The sequence below is a fragment of the Vombatus ursinus genome, unplaced genomic scaffold (genome assembly GCF_900497805.2).
Source record: "Vombatus ursinus unplaced genomic scaffold, bare-nosed wombat genome assembly UNPS02015255.1, whole genome shotgun sequence".
Taxonomy (NCBI): Eukaryota; Metazoa; Chordata; class Mammalia; order Diprotodontia; family Vombatidae; genus Vombatus; species Vombatus ursinus.
This window is the reverse complement of record NW_020955033.1, coordinates 16,173,836-16,197,538: the sequence shown is the minus strand read 5'-3', so window position 1 is coordinate 16,197,538 and position 23,703 is coordinate 16,173,836. Positions and strand designations below refer to the sequence as shown.

Sequence of the window (23,703 nt, the reverse complement as noted above, 5' to 3'; positions counted from 1 at the left end):
TTAACTGGGCAGGATTTTACTCCATTTAGGGACTAATTTCCTTTTTATTCAGATACTCTTTCATCACAGAGAATTTGCACCACTACATACATCTGTCTTAATAATACTCAGCAGTCTTAATATGAGTCTTGGGGACATTAGGCAATTGAAACTCCCTATCAGTAACTTCTTCCTATCATCTTTGAAATGATTGAGTGTGAATACTGTGTGGCTTTAGAAGATTTACAGAGTTAATTCATTTTTCCTGTAAATTGCACTCATTTTAGCCAGAAGTGAGTTTTCTGTAATAAGATTTTCATTTGAATTGCAACATTTTAACAGTTACACACACATGTGCACACATGCACACACACACACACACACTTTTTTTTACTCTTTCCTTTAAAAGTGTGAATGTTAAAACACCTAAACGGATACAAAATGTATTGCAACTACTGATACTAATGCTAAGTGAGACTTTTAAAATATTAGTTTAAATGATGCCTTTTTCTGAAAATATACTTCTCTCCCAGTGATATCCCTCCCAGATTAGCCTTTCTCTTGTAACATCCAATAAAGTTCTAGTAAAATTTGTGACATTTCACCCAAGTTATCTGTCTTTCTCTCTGCCATCCTCCCCTACAATACAGTAAAGAGGATGGAATATTTCATTAAATCTTTGTCAGGACTATTACAGATTTTTCAGGTACACATAATTTGTTTCCTTTTAGTGATAGTGTTCAAGTGACCTCAGGAGTAGAGAGAGCACTAAATCTACAATTAGGAAGGTCTGACACCAACCCTCACATCTGATACTCAGTTATCTGGCAATTCTCTCTGAGACTCAGTTTTTTCAACTATAAAAATCGAATAGCAATACCTGTAGATGGTGCAGTGCATAGAGCACTGGGCTTAGAATCAGGAATACTCATCATCATGGCTTTTATCAGTTAGGCATGAAATAATAATAACTGAATTTGTCAGCCCAGTGCACTGGGCCTAGAGTCAGGAAGACTCATCTTCCTGAGTTCAAATCTGGCCTCAGACAATTACTACCTCTGTGACCCTGGGCAAATCACTGAACCCTGTTTGCCTCAGTTCCTCATCTGTAAAAGGAGTTGGAGAAGGAAATGGCAAACCCCTCCACTACCTTTGTCAAGAAAACCCCAAATGGGGTCACAAAGAGCTGGACACCACTGAAATGACTGAACAAGAAGTACCTAAGTCAAATGGTTATTATGAGACATAGATGAGATAACATATGCAGAGTGTTTTGCAATATATAAAATACTTGTTATTCAGTCTTCTTTTAGTCATGTTCAACTATTCCTGACTCCATTTGAGGTTTTCTTGGCAAAGATACTGGTGTGGTTTGCCATTTCCTTCTTCAGCTCATTTTATAGATAAAGAAATCAAGGCTAACAGGATTAAGCAACTTGCCCAGGGTCACATAGGTAGTAATTGTCTGGGGTCAGAGTTAAACTCAGGAAGATGAGTATTGGAAGTATCACTATGCCCATTATACAGACTAGGAAACTAACTCGGATCATTGAAGTGTCTTGCCCAAGTTCATACAACCATCAAAGGCTGGATTTTATCTGTTTCCTGATGCTAAGCAAAACACTCTAAATACAAGAAACATATTCCTCCTTCTTTCAGTAGGGTAGGTCAAGGGCAGATGGATGTTCCATTATTCTAATTCAAAACTAAGTATACTTGCAAAGTAATTAATTGTATGTTTTTGTTGTCTAAAATATTTAGCATATTTACATTCAATATCATATGAGCTCAGCTTTTCCTTGAAGTCAACAGATCAAAGGGTAAAATTCGCATGCGACCTTGGAGAGATCAGTTTCAATAAAGAATAAGTGGAGATAGAAATCATTTTACAAATGTTAGGGGAGCCAGTGAATTGTGAAGAAATGATTCAGGGACTATGGGCTACTTTTTCATAATCATCATCATCATCATCATCACCACCATCATCACCATCATCATCATTGCTACCATTTATATATCACTTACTATGTATTAAGCACTTTACAATTTTTATTTCATCTATCATCAACTCTGGGAGGTAGGAAGAGTTATTAATCCCATTTTCAGGTGAGGAAACTGAGGGAAACAGAGGTTAAGTGACTTGCCCAATGTCGCAAAAGCGGTAAGTATCTGAGATTGGATTTGAACCAGCTGCTCAAAAACTCTTTAGAAGTTTAGAGGCAAGCAATTGACAAAGACATTTTGTTTTCTCCTTTTTTGTTTTTAGGATAGAAGACGCTGTTTGATTTTAGGCAGAAGATGACAGATGGAAGGAAGATGAAAGAGTCTATGAATGACTGACAGAACAAGATAGAGGTGGAGGAAATATGAGATAAGGGTATCAAGAATATCCTCCCATGATGAGGAACCTAATACTTTTTGAACTTATCCACTCCACTTTGGGATAGCTCTAATTTTAGAAATTCCTTTCATACTTCAAGTCTAACTTTGTCTCTTTGCAAATTCCTTTTATTGCTATGAGTTCTGAATTCTGGGGCCAAACAGAAACAATCTCTAATCACTGTTCCATGTGTTGTTGTTTAGTCATTTATTCATGCCCAACTCTTTGGACACCATTTGGAGTTTTCTTAGCAAAGATCTTGGAGTGGTTTGTCATTTCCTTCTTGAGAATATTTTACCAATGAGGAAGTGAGGCAAAGAAGGTTAATTGACTTGCCCAGGACCAAACAGCAAGTAATTGTCTGAGGCCAGATTTGAATACAGGAAGATGAGTCTTCCTGATTTCAGGTCAGGTACTCCTCCCAGTGTGCCACCTAGCTGCCCTGTTCCATGTGATTGCCTTTCAAAAAACTGAAAAAAATTACCATGGCCCCCTACTCAGACTCTTCTTTTCAGATTTAAATATCCTCAGTTTCTTCAATAGATTATCATCTGCCAACTTCATAAGTATGTCATCTATGCCTTTGTTCAACATATTAATAAAAATATTAACAATACAAATCTTTGAAGGCACTTCCCTAAAGACTTCCATTCAACTTACAATTTGTCCATATAACTACTCTCTGGATGTTGGTATCTAACCAGCTCCAAATACACCTAATTTCATTATATCTAGTCCATGCTTTTTTCCAGCATTTACACAAGAATTGCATGGAATATGTTTTTGAATGTTTTCCAAAAATTTAGACAACTCTATCTATACCATGATTCTGATCAACCAGTATAGTAACACTGTCAAAAAGAAAAGTAAGATTTTTCTAACCCAACCTGTCTGATGAAGACAAACAAGGTCCTTCTGATTGTCCCTTATTTTTCTAGAAGTTAACTCACCATTAATTTAATAAAAACCTCCTCAAATTTTGCCAGGAATGGAAATCAAGCTCACTTGCCTAAAGTTCGCAAAACCCATTATCTCCCCTCTTACTGATAATCAGACATTATTGTCTTTTCCTTTACCCCACAGGACTTCTTCTTGTGTGCCTGATGATTCACAGATCCCTGGCAGTAGCTCAGCAATCACATCTGTTAGTTTTTTTCAGTAACAGAGAATGTAGTTCACCTGGGCCAGCTGACTTGAACTCCTCAAGGACTGTAGGTGAGATATTAGCTTGACCAAACTTAACTCGGGTGTCAAATCCCTATTATCCATTTTTCTTTCCTTTCTACACCCATTATTTTTCTCCATGACAGTGAGAGTAAAAATGAGTTGAGCTTTGTCTATCTTTCTGTCATCCATTGTCATTATCCAATCCAAACAGAACAACATTCCTGTCAATTCTTTGTCCTCTTCAGCATAGCTGAAAAATATGTGTGTGCGTGTGTGTGTGTGTGTTTGTGTGGTGTATCCCAAATCCTAAAACATTCAACACAAACTTCAGCTCATTCTAAACGTTAACCCATCCTATAATGATGACAATTAGGTCCAGAAATATTGCATACTTACCTAAATATTGATGATAATTATAAGTTTTTTAAAATAATTTACTAGTATTATTTTATACATCCTCATAAAAACTCTGTGATTTAGGTACTGTTATTATCATTTTGGGGCAGTGAGGTGGTACAGTGGTTAGAGCACCTGGGTTGGAGTCAGGGAGACTCATCTTCCTGAGTTCAAATCTGGCCTCAGACATTTACTAGTTGAATGACTCTGGGCAAGTTACTTAACCCTGTTTGCCTCAGTTTCCTCATCTATAAAATGAGCTGGAGAAGGAAATGAATGCTAAACCACTCCAGTATCCTTACCAAGAAAACTCCAAATGGGGTCATGAAGAGGTAGAAATGACTGAACAAAAATAATTATCCTTTAGAGATGAGAAAACTGAAATACAAAAAAGTTAAATGATTTGCCCAAGGTTACACAGTGAGTATCTGAACCGAATCTGAACTCAAGACTTCGTCAACTCAATTTCAATACTCTATACAGTTCACTACTTAGCTGCCTCTACCTACCTTTGTTTCCATTTTTGATACCAAAAACAAGTCTCAGTTGGTTTGGTGAATACTCACAGAATTCATGAAAGTGTCTTTAGATAAATCCTTTTAAAAAATTCTCAGGAGAACTATTTCTCTTTTTATCTTTAGAATTTCATTTAGAATTTCATTTCTCTTGAGTTTATTACCCTTATAGAGTTTTGTACTTTCTCTGATCTATTTGTCAAACATTCTCCCTCCAAATCTAGAGTTTTTATTTTTCTCACCTGCTTCTTCACGAACTAGAGGACTGAAAGTTCATTTCCACCAAGTGTTCCCATCATTTCCAGTCCCTCCTTTTTGGTGAAAATTAGATATAGAACAGAATTCTTCATATTATTTCCTTTGCCCTTTGAAAAATGAAATCATAATTGAGGTAAGTAAAAAATTAACAAGAAATTCCATTTAAAATAATTCCAGATAATATAAAATATTTGAGAGTCTAATCTGCCACAAAAAAACCCAGAAACTATTGAAACTCAATTAAAAAATGCTTTTCACACAAATAAAGTCTGATTTAAACAACTGGAAAAATAGCAATTGCTCATCAATAGACCAAACCAAACTAGTAAAAATGATCATTCTACTTAAAGTAATTTACCTATTCAGTGCCATATCAATCAAGCTAACAACAATATTTTATAGATCTAAGAAAAATAATAATAAATTTTATTTGGAAAAACAAAAGGTCAAATGTATCAGGTAAATCAAGAAAAAATGTGAAAGAATATGGCCTAGCCCTAGCAGATCTCAAATTGTATTATAAAGTGGTAATCATCAAAACAATCTGCTACTGGCTAAGAAATAAAGTGGTGTGTCATTGGAATAGATTAAGTGGACAATACATAGTAATAAACGACTATGGTAATCTCACATTCCATAAACATAAAGATCTCAGCTTTGAGAGATAAAATCACCATTTGACAAAAATTATTGGAAAAACTGGAAAGCAGTTTGGCAGAAGCAAATATAGACCAACATTTCACACTGTATACCAAAATGATGTCAAAATATATAATAACTTATGCATAAAGGGTGATATCATGGGCAAATTAGGGGATCATGAAAGAGTTTACCTATCATATCTATAGATAAGGGAAGAATTTGTGACCAAATTCAAATTTGAGTCAAATTTATAAGCATGGAAGCCATTCTATAATTAATAAGTGATCAAAGGATATGAACAGGTAGTTCCCAGATGAAGAAATCAAAGCTATCTATAGACATATGAAGAAGAGCTCTAAATAACTTTTGATTAAAGACATGCAAATAAAAACAACTCTGAGGTACCACCTCACAATTATCAGATTTGCTAATATGACAAAAAAAGGAAAATGATAAATGTTGGAGAGGATGTGGGAAATTGAGACTCTAATGCACCCTTGGTGTAGTTGTAAATTGGTATAACCATTTTGAAAAGCAATTTAGAGCTATTCCCAAAGGGTTATACAACTGTGCATGCCCTTTGACCCAACTATCACTACCATATCTGTATTCCAAAGAAATAAAAGAAAAAGGGAAAGGTTTTGTAAATACAAAAATATGTGTAGTTGCTGTTTTTATGGTTTTAAAGAATTAGAATTTGAGGTGATACCTATTTTTGGATTTTGACTGAACAAGTTTTGGCATATGATTGTGATGAATACTATTGTGCTATAAGAAATTATGAGTAGGATGGTTTCAGAAAAACCTGGGAGAACTGAACTGATGTGAAATGAATGAGCAGAGCCAGGAGATCATTATACACAGTAACAGAAATATTATACAGTGATCAACTGTGAATGACTTAGCTATTCACCGCAATACAATGATACAAGACAAATACAAAAGACTTTTGATGAAAACTGTTATCCACATCTAGAGAAAGAACTGATGGAGTCTAAATACAAATCACAGCATACTATTCTTTACTTTCTTTTTTTTCTGTGTTTTCTTTTGCAACATGGCTAATATTAAAATATGTTTTACATTTCTGTACATGTATAGTCTATATCTAAGTATTAGTTTTTTCAAAAGGGAAAGTGGAAGAAGAAAAGTAGGAAAGGAATTTAGAAGTCAAAAATCATAAAAATGAATGTTAAAAATTGTTTTTACACACAGTTGAGGAATAATAAAAACATCCTTTAAAAACATCCTCTGCTTTGTAGACCTGGTGGAATACTACCTGCCCTTCAAGACCAAGTTCAAGTGGCATCTTTTCCCTCAAGACTTTTCTGATCCTACTTTTCAAAGTGGTAATGACCACTCCTCCTGTAATCTCTCTTAGTCTTTTGTACATCTCTTGTGCATTTATTATTTCATATTCTGGTTACTTGTATATTTATTTTCTAGTTATTTTGTGTATATATAACATAATTCTCAAAAATTGTAAGTCCCACAAGGAAAAGATAGTATCTTATTAAACTTTTCATTTCCCCCACTTATTTCTTAGAACAAAAGCCAATTCTCCATCAAAACTCTCTCAAACAGGTATCTTTTAAAAGAAGGATACATTTTATCATCCTTACTCAACTGTTAGTGTCCTCCTCCTCAATTAACCCTATATTGATTTTGTGTATTTTTGATATAGAATTATCTATAGATTATTGTCTCCCCCAGTAGAATATAAGCACCTTGAGGGTGAAGACTGTTTTCTTTTTGTCCTTTTATCCCCAGTGCCTTATTCAGTGCTTGGAACATTGTAGGTGCTTAATAAATGCTTGCTGATAGTGATAACCACTGATAAATCAGAGATTACACTGTTACTGAACATTCCATAATCATCTTGTCAAAAGTTAATTACTACCAACCTTTAGGTCTATATGGTGAAATTTTTTTTTAAAGTGAGCAAGCAGATATCAAAGTCATATGTACTCAGGAAGAAAGAGAAAGGAGACAGCCCTGAAGCCCCCAAACTCTATGGAATATATATTATATTTTATTTATAATAACTTGATAGAAACAACTTTAACCTGGAAGTTAGAAAAACATGCTTCAGTGAGTAACTGAAATAAGTCTCTTATACAGTTACATAGCATAATGCTCAGCATTACTTTAGTCAATCAGGAGTCACATTTACCTCCATTTATTCAGATTTAAGTCACATAGATACCCATCATCAAAAGCTCACCAGCCTTTTGTGGAAGTGTGGTTATATTCATTATACCTCTTTGTGAAGATAGTGACTTCTTTGTTCTCTACTCACAATTCTATTGAATCTATTATATCATATATTTTCAATAAATATCTATTAAATTGAAGTCTAAGGTAAGTACTTCCTACTATTTTAAGAAATTTGCTATTCTAGATATTTACCAATATCATGTAGATAGGAAATGTATATAAAGAAGGATTTTCCCTGAAAAAAAGTTAAGCATATGGATTGGGATTAGAAAATTGGGTATATAGTATTTCTTAAGGTTACTCTATAGGGTATTTTTTAAAAATCCATTAAAAGATACTGAAAGAAGACACTTATTTGGAAGGAAACTAAAACATTATTATAGTAATATAACAAATATGAATCTTTATGTACCTCAACAGAGAGTTTTGTACCATAATGATACATTATACTCAACATAGCAACATGATACTCAAATTGGTCAAAAAGAAAAAAAAAAGACTACTCTATAAGGCAACTAATCTTTGGTACTCTTCTTTGGAAAATGAATTTAATAATCAGAAGTGAATTTACTTTAGAAAGTTAATACCAGATACAATCATGACACACTTTAAGAAAACTTCAGGGCTGGAATGTAAACAACATTTTATGGAATCACTGCTAATTTTTTTGTTTATGTTGCTTAATGAGGGTTTAATTCTGTTGAATATAGAGTAACCTAATTTCATAAGAAACAAGTGGCTAACTAAGGAGGAAATTTCAAATCCAGGAGATAGAAGGTTTTCCAGATGGCAACTTAGCTCAGGGTTCAGTGTCTCCTCTAAGGAATCACTGTGCTATTTTTTTTCTTAATAGGATGTAGTTGCAGAATGGCTCATATTTTCTGCTTGACCTTGGATGTTCATGCATTCACTCAATTGGAAATGAAATTGTTATTTTGTAGAATTATACAATTTTAGAGCTAAAAAGAATTACATAATTCAAATCAAAGAATATCAGAATTTGAAAATTGGAAGGGATCTCAAAGGCCATCTACTCCAACTTATCTCAGAAAGAAATCCCACTATAATACACCCAACAACTCATTGTCCAGCCTCTGTTGTCTGTGGGTGCATTGGAGAAAGAACTAGATTGTGACTGAGATCATCTGAGTCAATGGATACTAGTTATCTCCTTTAGGCAAATTATTTAAGTCCCCAGACCACAGACTCCACATCAGCAAAGTAAAGGGGTAGGGTTTGAAAAAATATCCCCTGAGGGAAAGTTGTCCTTTCAGTTTTAGATTTCTGATCTCATGAAGACCCCCAAGTAGGAGAAACCATAGAGATTATCTAGTTAAAATTCCTCATCTTATAGATAAAGGAAGCTTAATTTTATAAATGTTAAGTGAATTGACCCAAGACTGAAGCTAGTAAAAAGAATAACCAATCCTTGAAACTAGCTGAGCATGATGCTGCATATGTGTGTAAATGATTCCCTTTACTTGTGGGATCAACCCCTCAACAAGGGACTTGAAGAAAGGTGTTCAAAATAGAGATGAAGTGTGAACTATTGAATGGTACATGGGAACCCTTAGAACTACAGACATCTATAGGAATCCAATCCCATTACATACATGGATTTTTAAGGGGTCACTAGACCTCACCTATTTAGGATCATTCTCTTACTTCTGATTTGAGCTGAGAGTTTATTTTGCACCCACCTGAATTGCATATTTTTTCTTGTGTATTTAAGGCATAGTCTAATCTGTTGCATTTTTTTTTATGATCTGCATATGAGGTTTTGCAGAATAAATTAATTTCCTTGCTATCTGTTATTATCAATTTGTTTTGGTGTATCCAGTGTTTGGGAAATGATTAAGTTGGTAGGAGTAAGCTGAGGGTTATTTTCACCTTCCCCCTAAGAGATATCAGTTAAGTGGCTTTATTTGTGAACCCAGACTCAAACCCTTAGATGAGAGATATTTAAAGGGCAGCAGATGCACAGAATTGTAGCACAATATCTGTCTTAGAGACTAAATGAGAAATTGCCCAGCCTTAGCTGTTCTCAATACTGCTAAACCTCCTGGCCCTTTATAGGCATTCTGGTGTTGTTGACATGGTCTTCTTCATACTTTCTGTAAAGTTGGGCCAGAATGAAGATCATATCTAGTCATATGACTTATGAGCTACATACACAGATCTTTGTAATTATGTAAGTTCTGTTCACATATATAAAAATTTCAGACAATCTTATAGCCAAACTATCATTCCAAGATATTAAATCCCATGTCCTTGAAATTAGAAGTGAAATTGTGTACTTCATTCCACCACCATCCCTCAATAAGCTCTTCAGAATATATCTAAAGATTTTATGGTAAAAAGAGACAATATTGTGTGATACTCTTTATGTCAACATGATTAGATTTTTATGTCTTTCTGAATTTAATCCCTACATATAATTCCAAGTTATTGTATTCCAAAAGGATGTAACAATGTCATGGACATCAGAAGTATTAAGGCAAAATTTAGGACTGTAATGGAAAAGGTTCTTACTAGATCAGGGCCTCTCTCTCTCTCTCTCTCTCTCACTCTCTCTCTCTCTCTCTCTTTAGAAATTGGGGTTAGGTAACTTTCCCAGGGCCACACAGCTAGTCAAGGCCTCTCTTTGTCAGACTATGACCTAAGATTTTAAATGGCCCAATGTTATGCACCTTCTAAATATCTAAAATTAAAGGCCAAACCTGACCTGCTTTCCTGCCTCTAAAAAGTGGGAAATAGAACCTAAAAATCTTGTACTAGATCAGACATCCAAAATTAGTGAGAAGGTCAAAGTCAATGTAGGGAAGTCCTAGGAGGTTATTCCATTACTGAGATAAAGTATCTACAAGAAACCCTCCCAGGTGCAATTAGGAAAGAAATCATTGAAAAGGAAATATAAAATAAACCACTGAAATTATCAAGATGGTATATATTGTGATAGAAACATAATGATCAGAAAGTGAATCAGGAGGTGTGAATCAATAGGCAAATCTAAGTCTGAATGTCAGAATTTTTCTGTTCTTGTCTAGCTCTGTGCAGGGATAAGGAATGAATGTCTTATCTAAGTGATATGAATTATTTCGGTCTTCTCAGCAACAATGCATCATGGGACCAATCACTTTTGCCACATGGAATCAGGCCTTTAAGCTATTCAGCTCCCTTATATTTAATCAATTTTCTAATCCAAGCTTGGTTTCCCAAAATGATTTCCTTTTGGAGAAACTGATGAAACAATCTTTTGAAATGAATAATTGGTTATAGTTACAATTCAACAATTAAAGACATTTATTAAGTGTTTACTGTATGCAAGACACTGTACTTAAATGTTGAATTAGAAACTCCGTGAGGGCAGGAACAGTCTTTTGCCTTTTTTTGTATCTGGAGAACTTAGCACAGTGCCTGTCTTACAGTAGGCACTTAACAAAAAGTGATTGATTGATTGATTATTGGGCTTAAAAAGACTATAAAAACCAGTCCCTGTTGTTAAGAATCTTTCATTTTATTTGGGAAGTGATGTGATTTGAGTGGGGGTAGGGTTACAAAATGTAAATTGATGATGAAATATCAGATAATTAATATAAAAAAGGAGACATTTTGAACCTTAATGGAAGCTAAGGTATCTAGAAGGTATTTGTAAAGGAACAAAAAAAAAGAATGCATTACAGTGTATTGCACAGTTGTCTCTCTACCCCCTTGATCATGGTCAGCCAGGTCATTGCATAGAAACTTGGGGTGGGAAGCTTTCTAGACATTCATAATGGAAGCTCTTTGCTCTCTTCCCCCTCACCCACCCACACTTCACAACATGCAAAGATATCCTCTGACAGCTTTCTCTTTGCAATGGTGACTCTGTATTTCATATTATATGGTAACAAAAAGTCTTTTAACTAGCTGCTGAACCAAAATCTCATGGATATACTAAATAGGAAGCGGTGTCTCTTTCCCTAATGATTCCTTTTCCTGATAGCTTTGGAGTGCAAGATTGACTTTCTGAACTTTCTTCCTATTGACAACAAGCCATCAGTGCACGGTTTCACAGATGGAACTACCTAGTTTGGTACATGGCCTTGTGAGATCTCAAAAAGAAGCATCTTGGTGCAGCTAGGTGGCACAGTGGATAGAGCACCAGGTCTGGAGTCAGGAGGACCTGAGTTCAAATCCAGCCTCAGACACACAACATTCACTAGCTGTGTGACTCTGGGCAACTCCCTTAACCCCAATTGCCTCACCCAAATAAAAAAATTCTTTCCTTTATGAGGCCAAAAAGAATGAGAGAGAGAGAGAGCACTGATCAAAATAAGAATAGAACAGGTAAAAATGTAAAATGACTAATTATCCCTTACAAAGAAATCATTAGCAGAGATTCTGAGACTTGAATATGAGCTTATCAACTCATTGTACTGGTCATAATCAATTTCCACATTCTTTCTTAATCATTCTATAATTCTTTGTTAGTTGGATATCTTTGTTTACTTTTGCTCCCAGCTCAGGAGAATAAACCTTAGATAAGAGCTAAATTTAGAATGGTCTCCGAGATAACCAGGTTTAGGGGATAAGCTAGAAACTGTGAGAATGAGGCAACTGTTAGGGGAGAGCATATTCACTTCCCCTTTTGAGAGGTCAATCTCGCTGAGTTGAATTTTAGCAACAAAAATAAAGTACATAAAATGCAAGGATAGTCATAAGTTGCTAGCCACATGGCCTTAGTCATGTTGGATTTGGCTTGAGCAAGAGTTTGGCTTGAGCAAATATGGTAAAGATGGAATAGTAAAGGGAGCAGAATAAAGGCTAGTTTATTTGTAACATGAAGTTTTTGAGGCAGAGTTATATGGAATAAAGCTGTAAAAGGTAGGAAAGAACTAGATTGTGTAGGGAATTGCATTCTACATTTGACTCAAGAGTTTGCATTTTATTTTAGAGGCTATAGGGAGTCACTGGAGATTTTTAAGAAAATGATTGTTATGAACAGACCTATGATTCAAAAATATGTGTTGACAGCTGTGTGGAGAAAGTATTGAAGAGCATGGAAGAAAGTAAACCAATATGGAGGCCATTTCAATTATCCAGGAAAGTAAGTTTTGATAGTGGATAAAAAGCTGGCCTCAAAGGCAGGAAGATCTAAATTCATATTTCCACCTCACATGTATATTGGCTATGTGACCCTGGGAAAGTCAATTGTCCTCTCAGTGATCTAAGCAACTCTTTAAGACTTTAAGTTGTAAAGGACTACAATACATTGGTAGAATGAGTTTCTACACTTGGAATTCTGTATGTCAATAAAATCACAATTCCAGTCCTTATTTCCATTCCTAAAATAGTCAAGAGAAGAAGTAACATGAGCATAATGTAGGGAGGTGGCTATTTGAATAAAGAGAAGGAGATAGTTTTGATAGATGTGAAAATAAAGCACAAAAATGTTGGCAACAAACTGGACATAGTAATTGGGGGGAGATGGAAGAGTCAAGGAATAAAATCTCTTACATTTGTGTCAGAAAGATATCATATTTAACTGTTGTTAATAAGGGTAATCATTCAATAACAAATTTAATAAGACTATAGATGTATAGTCCCTGGTGCAGAATGGTTTCTCCTTTGATTATTTGGTAGGTATAGATAAATAATTTTAATTACTGGATAGTAGCACTGGCCCCTCAAGCCAACAAAAATTCATTATTAGAGAGCAATATCCAATTTCATTTTATACTACAAGCAACTTCTGGCAAAATAGTGGCATTTGGGAGGAGCATATGCTCTGGGCTTCTGTGTGCAGCTAATATTTTGTTACCATTCCCATGGTGGATGTTTTCAGTCTAAATCAAACATCCAAACTCATTCCATATAAGACACAAGTAGTCATTGAGAAGTAATGACTTTCTATCATTGTTAACTTGTCTTAGCTCCAGATTAGTGAAATAAAAAAGTGTTTTTGTTTTTGTTTTTGTTTTTTGTCTTTTGCTACCACTAATCAAATATGTTCTTTTTAGTCGTTCCAATTAAGGCTATATTTTTTTTCTAGATTGTAATTTGGGTATTCCTTTTATAATATAGAATATAGAAAACTTTTAAATTAAGGGATATCTTTTATGCTATTCACATCTTACCCTAGTTCCTTTTTTTTGTCTTGTGTCAAGGTGAGTCTTTCTAATACATTGTTATTAAAATAATTCAAAGGATTTGTTTTCCTAGAAGTGAATATGTGTATGCACATGCACACACAGACACACACAATTACAAACTCTTTTGTGGATTTTTAACTATGGTACTATTATCATTACTGAGTATTCAAACATACAAAATGAATATATTTTTGAATAACATATTTAGCCATATTTTGTTAATTGTGAATGTGTGGGTTTTATGGTAAGTCATTTTTGTTGTATTTTAACTGTCACTGTTTTATGTCCATTAATATGACAAAACACTTGTTCAACATGACATTATATAAATAAAACATTTTTGATTCTACAAATATTGCTGCATCTTTAAATCCTATTGAGTTTCACCCCAACTATCCCCCTGCCTAGTTTTTGAAACTTGATGTTCTAATATTTGTTGTATTCTAATATCTTGTAACATCACATTCTAATGCATAAAATAATTAATTTGGCAAGTTTTCCCAGAAACAGAACTTACTAAATCCTCTAAAATTGTAATGGGAACTCTATATTCCTATTGACAAATTAAGATTTTAAAAAATCAAACTCTTTTAAAATGACTTTCTTAAAACAGAAAAACTTACAATCAGATGGAATTAATCATTGGTCACTCAGTCTTCTAATGTTTTGTTAAAGACAAATGACTTCTTTAAACTTATTTTCTTTCTTTTAGATTATTTGTAATAGTGATGGCTCACCACTAGTAAAAAAAAAAAAAGCACCATATTGTCATCTTATGTGACTTCAAAATTCAAAACTATCAAAGATAGTTTCTACAACTTTAAATACGACATTGATCAAGATTTTAAAATACTAATTATTATTTATTATTTTTAAAATATATAAATAGCCCTTTCCTGGGGAAAAATGTTAGACTCTTAAATGTTAAATCTTAGATAATAGAAACATTATGAGTTTAGGCAAAAATCTTCTCTTCCATCACTTTGACATGTCATCCATTCAATTGTTGTTACTGGGAATAAACCAAAAATAGCTAAAATAACTTTAGAGAAAAATTTATTAGGTCATTTGGCGGGGCAGAGAGAGAGAGAGAGAGAGACAGAGAGGCAGAGAGACAGAGAGACAGAGAGAGAGAGAGAGAGACAGAAAGAAGGTGTGACTCCCTCTCTAAATATTTGGGAGGTTACATTATATAGAGTTTCAGAAAGGAAAGTTTGCCCAGTTGCTCTCATGTAGATGTTAGGTAGTCTCCAAAAGAAAGGTAGTTTGAGTTTTATATCAGCAGATAAGTCAGTCTGTTTTGGACATATTGAAATGTCTCTGGGCATCCAGTTTGAATTGTATTGTAGACATTCAAGATTGAAGCTCAGGGAGAGATTGGATTTAGAGATGTGAATCTAAGAGTCATCTGCACAAATATGATAAGTAATCCCATGGAATTTAATGAGTAACCAAGAAAAAAGTGTCTAGAAAGAGAAGAGAAAGTGATCTAGTACAGAGTGTGGTAACACTTATAGGTAGGTGGTAACTTCTTGATGATGAACTAGAAAAGGAGACTGAGATATATAAAAAGGATAATTTTCCCAACTCTACTTTTGAACTGTCTATATATCTTCCAGAGATATGCTGCAGCCTAGTATGTAAGATACTGTATTTGAAGTGATGAATATAAGATTTCAAATCTCACCTCTGAAATTTATTAACCACGTGACTATAAGCAAGCTGTAACCTCTCTGAGGTTCAATGTCTTTATTTATAAAATGTGAGTAGTAGCACCTATTACAGAGTTATCCATGAAGATCAAATGAGATCATGTATGGAAAGTACTTTGCGTAAAGTATTGCTGACTTTTCTGTGCCTTTGGTGATATGGAAATGTCAAGCAGTATTATTAAAATAAAGATAGTAGCCTTTATAATACTTTATCCACAGCATTGTTGTAAGACTTCTGAGATAATATAATTAATGTATTTGGTAAATTTTAAAGTACTCTATAAATATCAGTTATTATTATATTGATTTGATTCAAAATGTGAAACAAGGAAGTATAGTGAATAAAGTAATAGACTTGGAGATAGGAAGCCCCGTGTTCAAGTCCTGACTGATATATACTACTTGTGTGGCTGGAGAGAAGTCACTAAATCTCAGTCACATGCAATTAAATTTCTGGAGCTATAAATTAGAGATGAGTTGTCAGTCAACATCATTGAAAATCATAGCCTACACTGAACTGATAAAATCACAAGTCTATCTCCTTGTCCTCCCTCTCCCCTCTCCAAAAAAAAAAGGATTTATGGTATTCTAAGGTATTCAATTTTGTTGAATGAATAAACTTTGGAAAATAGAAATTTTACCTGAATGCTATTTGCCCAACACCACTAGGGTAATCCTATTAGTATCAGTTGGTTAAGAAGTTTGCTTCAATTATATCTTTCTCTACTATCTCCCCACCCTGAAAAATAAGAATTATATTTTATGATTATGAAAATTTACCTTTGTGAGTATAATCTTGCTGAAACTTGGCACTCTATCAGGATGGCCATGTAGATTCAGGTGCTTTCCCAGGATCCCACTAGTTGTGATGTCATGAAATGTGTGAAGACTTAGAGAATTTTCTGTCTACAGAAAATTCTGAGAAAGAGAGATGGAGGGAGGAAAAAGCACAGTTTAATGTTAAACATGTATCTGCTCTTTTGGGAAGATTTTAGGAAATGCTGATGCCCAGGCTTGTTCTCTCTCAGCTTTTTCATTCAGAAACACTGTGATAAGCACTACTTGATTATTTCTGGAGTATGGCTGGTGCCAAGGGCAAGGTTGATGGTGTAATGAAGCACTTCAATCAATCTGGTTCAATGATACTGCCTCCTCAGAGAAAATTTCCCTCTCTCCATGACTCCAAGCTTTAGAGAAAGCTGCTGCACTAATAAAATTACCCTATCTCAGTAATATTACTTGAGTATTCATTATCTGAAGAAAATTATTTTCAATAAGAAAGTAGCATGATTGGTATTTTACAACATAAAGTTTTGGATAATGTGTTATACATAGAGTCAAAAACATTTGAGTTTCAAAACCATCTCCAACACTTACTGGATATGTGACTATTGCCAAGTCTCTTAAACTCTCTGATTCTCAATTTCATCACCTGTGAAATGGGCTAAAAATATCTGTAGCACCTACATCATGGGTTTGTTGTGAAGTTCAAATGAGACAAATGATATAAAACATTTTTCAAAACTCAAAGCAAGAAATAAGTCTGTTTTCAGTAAGAAATTGTCATAACTATTAGTTTTTGTTCAATAATGGCATATATAGTGACTTTTATTATGTTGTTTAAAAAGTGACTAGCTTTCTTAATGCTCATTCTTATTCCTCAGTAAAACTTAAAAAAATACCAATTAACCAAGTTATAAATGGCCTTGATATAGAACTCTCTCCATCACTACAAGGGTCTTGTGTGATATCATACAGTAAAGAATGAGATAACATAAGCAGAAATTTGGGAATGACTCTTACTCAAGTCATGTGATACACGTTAGTGGAAAGTTGGCCCAAATATACTCTGAATGATGCACTTTCTGAGTATCTGAGAGCCTAAGAGAAACCACAATCTATTTTTACAGGTAGCACAAACACAGATTAGAATTCAAACAATCTGCAAAACTATGGTGTTAAATGCTCCTCATGACCTGCAAACTTCCCCCCCTACATGGACCCCAAGTACCTCAAGTACTTTAATGGCAAGACAATTGATGAAGAGCTAGAACTGGACAAGCATGTTACGGATTGTGGAACTCTTTACCAATTGGTCTAATTAGTGCCAGTCATTTACTGCTATCTATGCTGACTTCTCCCTCAAGTACAATTGCATAGGGCTGGATTTTGGGAAAGTGAATGTCAGACACTACCCAGATGTCAGTACATGGTACAAAGTGAGCATATCACCTCTCACCAAGCAGCTTCCTACTTTGATCCTGTTCCAGAGGGGAAAGGAGGGAATTCAGGGATAGCAGACACCAGACAAGAAAGGTCAAACTGTCTCTTGGACATTCTCTGAGGAGAACATGATCCAAGAGTTCTGCTGAATGAGCTGTACCAATGTGCCAGGAAGCAGACCAAGTCCCTAAATGTGATCCCAGAAGAACATGAGTCTCCATCTGCTCACACACAGTCTGATAAGGAAATCAAGAAGAATAAATAGGATCTCTGCTCTACCAATGGTCCCTTTTTAATAGCATTTTCCTGGTTGCCTTGTCAGGCCCTTCCCTTACTATAACTGAGGGACTTCATAGCTGCTGACTTTTAATGTTTTTATTTACTCCTTTTTTTGGGAATAGAACCAAGCCTATTAAGGGAGGAATGAATAATGGTATACAAAAGAATGATCAAATATTTCACAAAGGGAAAGAAAAATCAATTCTTTATCTCAGAGGAAGTTTCTTTCTGATAGTGAATATTTTGATACTGCCCAGAGACTATGAAGAACAAAGAATGCGGAAATTCAGAAATCATGTTTTTATCACTCTCTGGTTTCAATGCTCCTACCAGAGGGCAAATAGAGGACCTTTCAGACCAAACAAGTTTCAGGTCAGAGGCACAACTAACTAGATCATCAGGATCATTGATCTGACTTCTCTTATGTCTTTCTGCCCTTTGTTATTGCTATTTAACATTTGGTGAATAGTTTAAGCTTCATTTTAATTAGGGTATAATTAAAATCCATTTATAACAGGTCTCCTCCCCTAGGGAAGCCAGAAAAATGGCTACATTTTTTTCCAAAGAGGTAGTTCAATAATTTCAACATTCCTTTGAATCAAGGAAAACCAAGAGCATATAGTGTTGTGTGTTGATGACTGAAGGAGAAAGACCCAGGACAGCATGAGTGTTCCAATGATACTTTGTATTGATATCTTTAGTTCTTATATCACTCCCATTTCTTTTTTTTCCCAAATTAATCTGTGCCTCCCCCACCCAATACTGAGCAAATAAAAAGAATAAGGCTAAAGAAAATTATTTTAATTAATAAGAATAAGAGTAAAAGGTATCATGAAGGAATTTAGGAATTTTATGATAAGAAGAGATGGCCTTGTCACTAGTAAGGAACATGGGATTACAAGTGGATAGCTGGAGTGTTCCTTTGCTATGTCAGGAGATGATAGTCTCCAAAATATTGGTTAGACTCCCCTCTGGTAAACTTAGGGAAGGACATGGACAGAAACCACATGGGATGGGGAGTTATTTCAGTGATGGAATAAACTGTCAAATCCATGGTGTTTGGGCTCCAATTGAGTCTTTGGGGGTGCTGTGTTCTTACTGATCCTTTATCAGTAATGCCATAAATGCCCTAAATGTGTGTATAAGAATAGTCTGAATTTATGTAAATAATACAAAAATAAAACAAAAATAAACTTAAGAGAAACCCCCTGATTCTCCTCTATTAAACTTAAAAGGGAAATCTTGAATAGAGGTCATGCTATGCTATCAAATAATGATTCCACACTTCTTTTCTTAATATTGAAGTAGTCAAAGTCTACTCATGTAAAATGAATATTAAAACCATAAATTAGCAAATCATATGTGAGCCCCTGTGGTAGTTCCACTTGAAAAGGCTGACACCTTTTTCCATCACTGATTTTACAGAGTTTAATAATACTTTGAACTTATTTATAATTACTTGATGTAGTCATTACATTTTGACATGGAACAGAAAAATTCAAATGTCTCCTACTGAATGAATGAAATGGGGGAAAAAAACAATGTTCTTTTACATCTATATGAGACAAATCAAAGTCACTCAATTCTATTGCAATAAGGAATTATTTGTTAGGGATACTCCTTGAATGTAGCATTTGATCATAATCCAGTTATATTTTACAAATGGGGTAGAAAACCTTTCTATTGATAGCTGTGAGAAAAATCATTTCAAATAGCACATTCAACTCATTACAATGTAAAGCCCAATTAGTTTAATTGCAATCATATTATGTTAAAAATGGCAATAAAAAAGATTTGACTGATTTTCTCTCTTATGGCTTTTGTTGCCACTGATCCTTATACAATATATTTTTATACATACATACATATGCATACATACCCAAACATATTCACACACACAGATGTCTATGTATATATGCGTGTGTTTATATGTAAATACATACACATACAAACATTATTGAGCAAATAATGAAATTATGTTCACTGCATTGTGTAATTAGAAGTAAGAACTACCAATTTGTTTTGTTTTGTTTTTGTTGTTATTTTATTCTGTGCATGTTATTTTGAGAGGTAGCATGACATAGTGAAGGGAAGGCATGGGTTCAAATCCACTTCTGACACATTTTGACTGTTTGTCCTTTGTAAGTTCATTTAATCTTTAAGTGCTCTAATCTAAACAACTCTCTTAGACTAAGAGTTTCAGATAAGGTTAGATCTACATTGGCAGATGGTTATTACACGATGCCTCACCAGATAATTTTCTATACTAATGAAATAATAGGTCATGTTCATCCCCCACAGCAAATAAATAAATAAATGAAATGAAATGAAGTTTGTGAGCCTTTGGGAGGAGGGGAACAAGGAGTTGAGAAAGAATCATTTTTCTTTCCTTATTAAGGCAAGCTGAGAAGAAGTGTTGAGAAAAGAAGTAGAGTCTTTAAACCTGAAAGGGTCACAAGGGAGTTGACCATAGGATTTTGAGGTGAGAAAACAAGAGTAGGAGACCCAGCATCACTATAGGTTTTATTCTCAGTGATTAAGGAGCACTAATCAGTTGTATATTTGCTAATGGTTCTCATTGTTCTTCTTTATAAATATACAATGTAAAACAAAGAATTTGATTTATTCCATTGACAAAATTTTCTTAGTTGTTATTACTATGATTAGCAAAGGAAATTTGATTAATTATATACTCATGCCTAAAAAATAACCAGCTGAAACTTAAGTTCTTTATCATTTGGAATTTGCAATATGAAACTTCCAACACTGACATAGACAACATGTCAAGTGACTAATCAGGTTAATCAGTTATGCAAACATAAAGTAAATATGGTGAATTAATAATTTCCAAAGCAATTAAATAATTGCTCATTGAAATAAAAATGTGAAGAAATAAAGTAATGGGCATGCTCAGAAATGAAAGCTACCTCTTGGCTTCCAAGTACTTCCAAAACACTTCATGGAGGAGAAAGAAATTTAGAATCACTTTACAAAACAAGAGTTCAGGCCCTTCATGCAGAGGGGAAGAGTAAGAGAGATAGAGTGGAAGAGACAGAGACACAGAGAGAGAAAGGAATAGAAATTGTGTGTGTGTGTGTGTGTGTGTGTGTGTGTGTGAGAGAGAGAGAGAGAGAGAGAGAAAGAGAGAGAGAGAGAGAGACAGATAGACACAGAAACAGACAGAAATACAAAGTTAACTCTCTGCCCTTAATGTAACTATAGATGTTACAATATAGTGCACCCAAACCATTAGTCCAAGGTGAGAGAGGAAGTGTTAGATAAGTCTCACTTGAAAAATTATACTGGACTAACCAAGAACCCAGTGTGGATATTGAGTATTCAAAAGCCTAATGGCAATAGCATAGATTTACTTATGATTTATTGATCATGGAATCATTAATTCAGAGCTGTAAGGGACCCTAATGGTCATCTAGTTTGATACTTCATTTTAAAGGTAAGGAAAGTGAGGCTCAGGGTGGTAAAATTTAGCTCCTGGTCCATATGATCCTCCTGATAGAAACTGGATTGGGAATTTATATAATTTAAATGGTTCCTTTGTTGATATTATCCAGGTTCCCAGAGATTTTAGAATTCTTTTCCAAAAAGTAGAGCACATTCTTAGGTTGTGAGGCTCCAAATTGAGCTTTGGAATTACTTGTTCTTCCCATCCTCCAGTCAAGCAAGCATAAAAAACAAAGATACACAATAGTGACAGAGAGATAGAAAGATAGATCATTAAAAACAGTCACTAAATGCTTATTTTATTCAGGCACTACACTTAGGATGCAGATATAAGCATGCAAGATAGTCCATGTTCTCAAGGAGCAAAATTTTAATAGGCAAGTCTACACATAAATGAAACCTGAATAAAGGAGTATGATGGAGGGAAGATCAAGACAAAAACTTAGAAGACAATGAAGTCAAAATAGCTACAATCTAAGCCTCAAAGAAAAAAATATAAATTGGACCCAAAACCACCAAGAATTTCCAGAAAATTAAAAAGGATCTTGAAAAATAAGTGATATAAGAAAATTTAGGTAACAGAATCAAAGGATGAAAATTATGAAAAGCCAATTAACAGCTTGGTAAAAGAGGAACAAAAACAATTGAAGAAAATAATACCTTAAAAAACAGAATTGTCAAAATTAAAAATGAGGTACAAAAGAAAATTGAAGAAAATAATTCTTAAAAAAATAGAATTGGGTAATAGAAGCTAATAACTCTATGAGACATCAAGAACAATAAAAACAAAGTGAAAAGAATGAAAAATAGAAGAAAATATGAAATAATTCATAGGAATAATAACTGATGTGGAAAATAGGCTGAGAGGCCATTTAAGAATTATTGGTTTATCTGTAATCCATGATTAATAAAAGTGCTTAAACATCATATTTCAAGAAATTATCAAGGATAATTGTTGATATCTTAGATACAGAAGGTATAAATACAGAAAGTAGAAACTGAATAAATGTACCAATTAAAATTCCCAGGAATACTATAACCAAATTCCAGAGCTCTAAGATCAAAGAAAAACTCTTTTAAACAGAAGGAAAGAAAAAATCCAAATATCATTGAGTAATAGTCAAGACCACACAAGACTTAGTTAATACCATGTTAAAGGAGTGGAGAACTTAGAATATGATTTTCTAGAGGGCAAAAGAGCTGGAATTACAACCAAGAATAATCAACACAGCAAAATTGAGTGTAATTCTCCAAGGGATATAAAAATAATATTTAATGAAATAGAGGACTTTTAAGTATTAATGATGAAAAGACCAGAGCTGAATAGAAAATTTGGCTTTGAAATACAAGAATCAAGAAAAGCATAAAAAGGCAATCATGAGATAGAAATCATAAGGGATTAAATAGGGCTAAACAGGATACCTTTCTATATTGGAAGATGTATTGATTCTTGGAAGATGATTTGGTCAAAGAGGACCAAAATGACATCATAATGTTGGAGTCAAGCTACAGAATGTCAAACTATGGCTGATCAGACCAATATGAGCTCAGAAGCCTCTACCATTGGTTGGGCACAAATTGTCCATATGAGTACATGGAGTGGAGATATCTCTAAATTTGGACATCTCACGTTTCTTTTGAGCAACTACAATTCTACTTTGCTCATAGAGCATAGGACCTTCTTTGATGTGGATATACCATGCTAGGTGGTCCTATACCAGTGTCTCTAATATCTCATAATCAATTCCAAAGTTCTTCAGAGAGACCTTGAGAGTGTCTTTTTATTTCTTCTTCTGACTTCTGTGTGATGACTTGCTTTGTGTGAGCTCTCTGTAAAATAGTCTTTTAAGTAAAGACATTTTTGGTATTTAAAAAAATGTGGCCAGGAAATTAAAGTTGACTTTAACCTGAGGTATATGGTCAATGGCTTCAGCAATGATTAATGATGTTTTGTTGAGAACATTATGGAAGTGTTCAGTCCACCTCTCCAGGATCATGCCCTTAGCAGTAATCAATGTAGCTTTATCAACACTAAGTAGTTGAAATGCATTATAGGTGTTTGTTTCATAGCCTTCATAGTATAATAAAAGGTTTTGGATTGTTACTATCAGCATAAAACTCAATTTTATCTGTTTTCTTACTGAATCAAAAATCCTACATCTCTCTAAGCTTTTCTTGAACAATACTTTTATTTTTTTTTAATTTTTATTTTTAACATGTGTTTTTAAAACTTTGGGTTACAAACTTTCTACCTTCCTCCCTCCCTTACCCACCCTCATTGAAAAGCCAAGCATCTCAATACAGGTTATAGATGTGTAGTCATACAAAACACTTCCACA

The 23,703-nt window shown here is 34.2% G+C and overlaps 1 pseudogene; it reads left to right on the top strand.

The window, feature by feature from the left end:
• Positions 1 to 17,362: 17,362 nt before the first annotated feature.
• On the top strand, positions 17,363 to 17,888 carry LOC114031752 (annotated as a pseudogene).
• Positions 17,889 to 23,703: the final 5,815 nt, after the last annotated feature.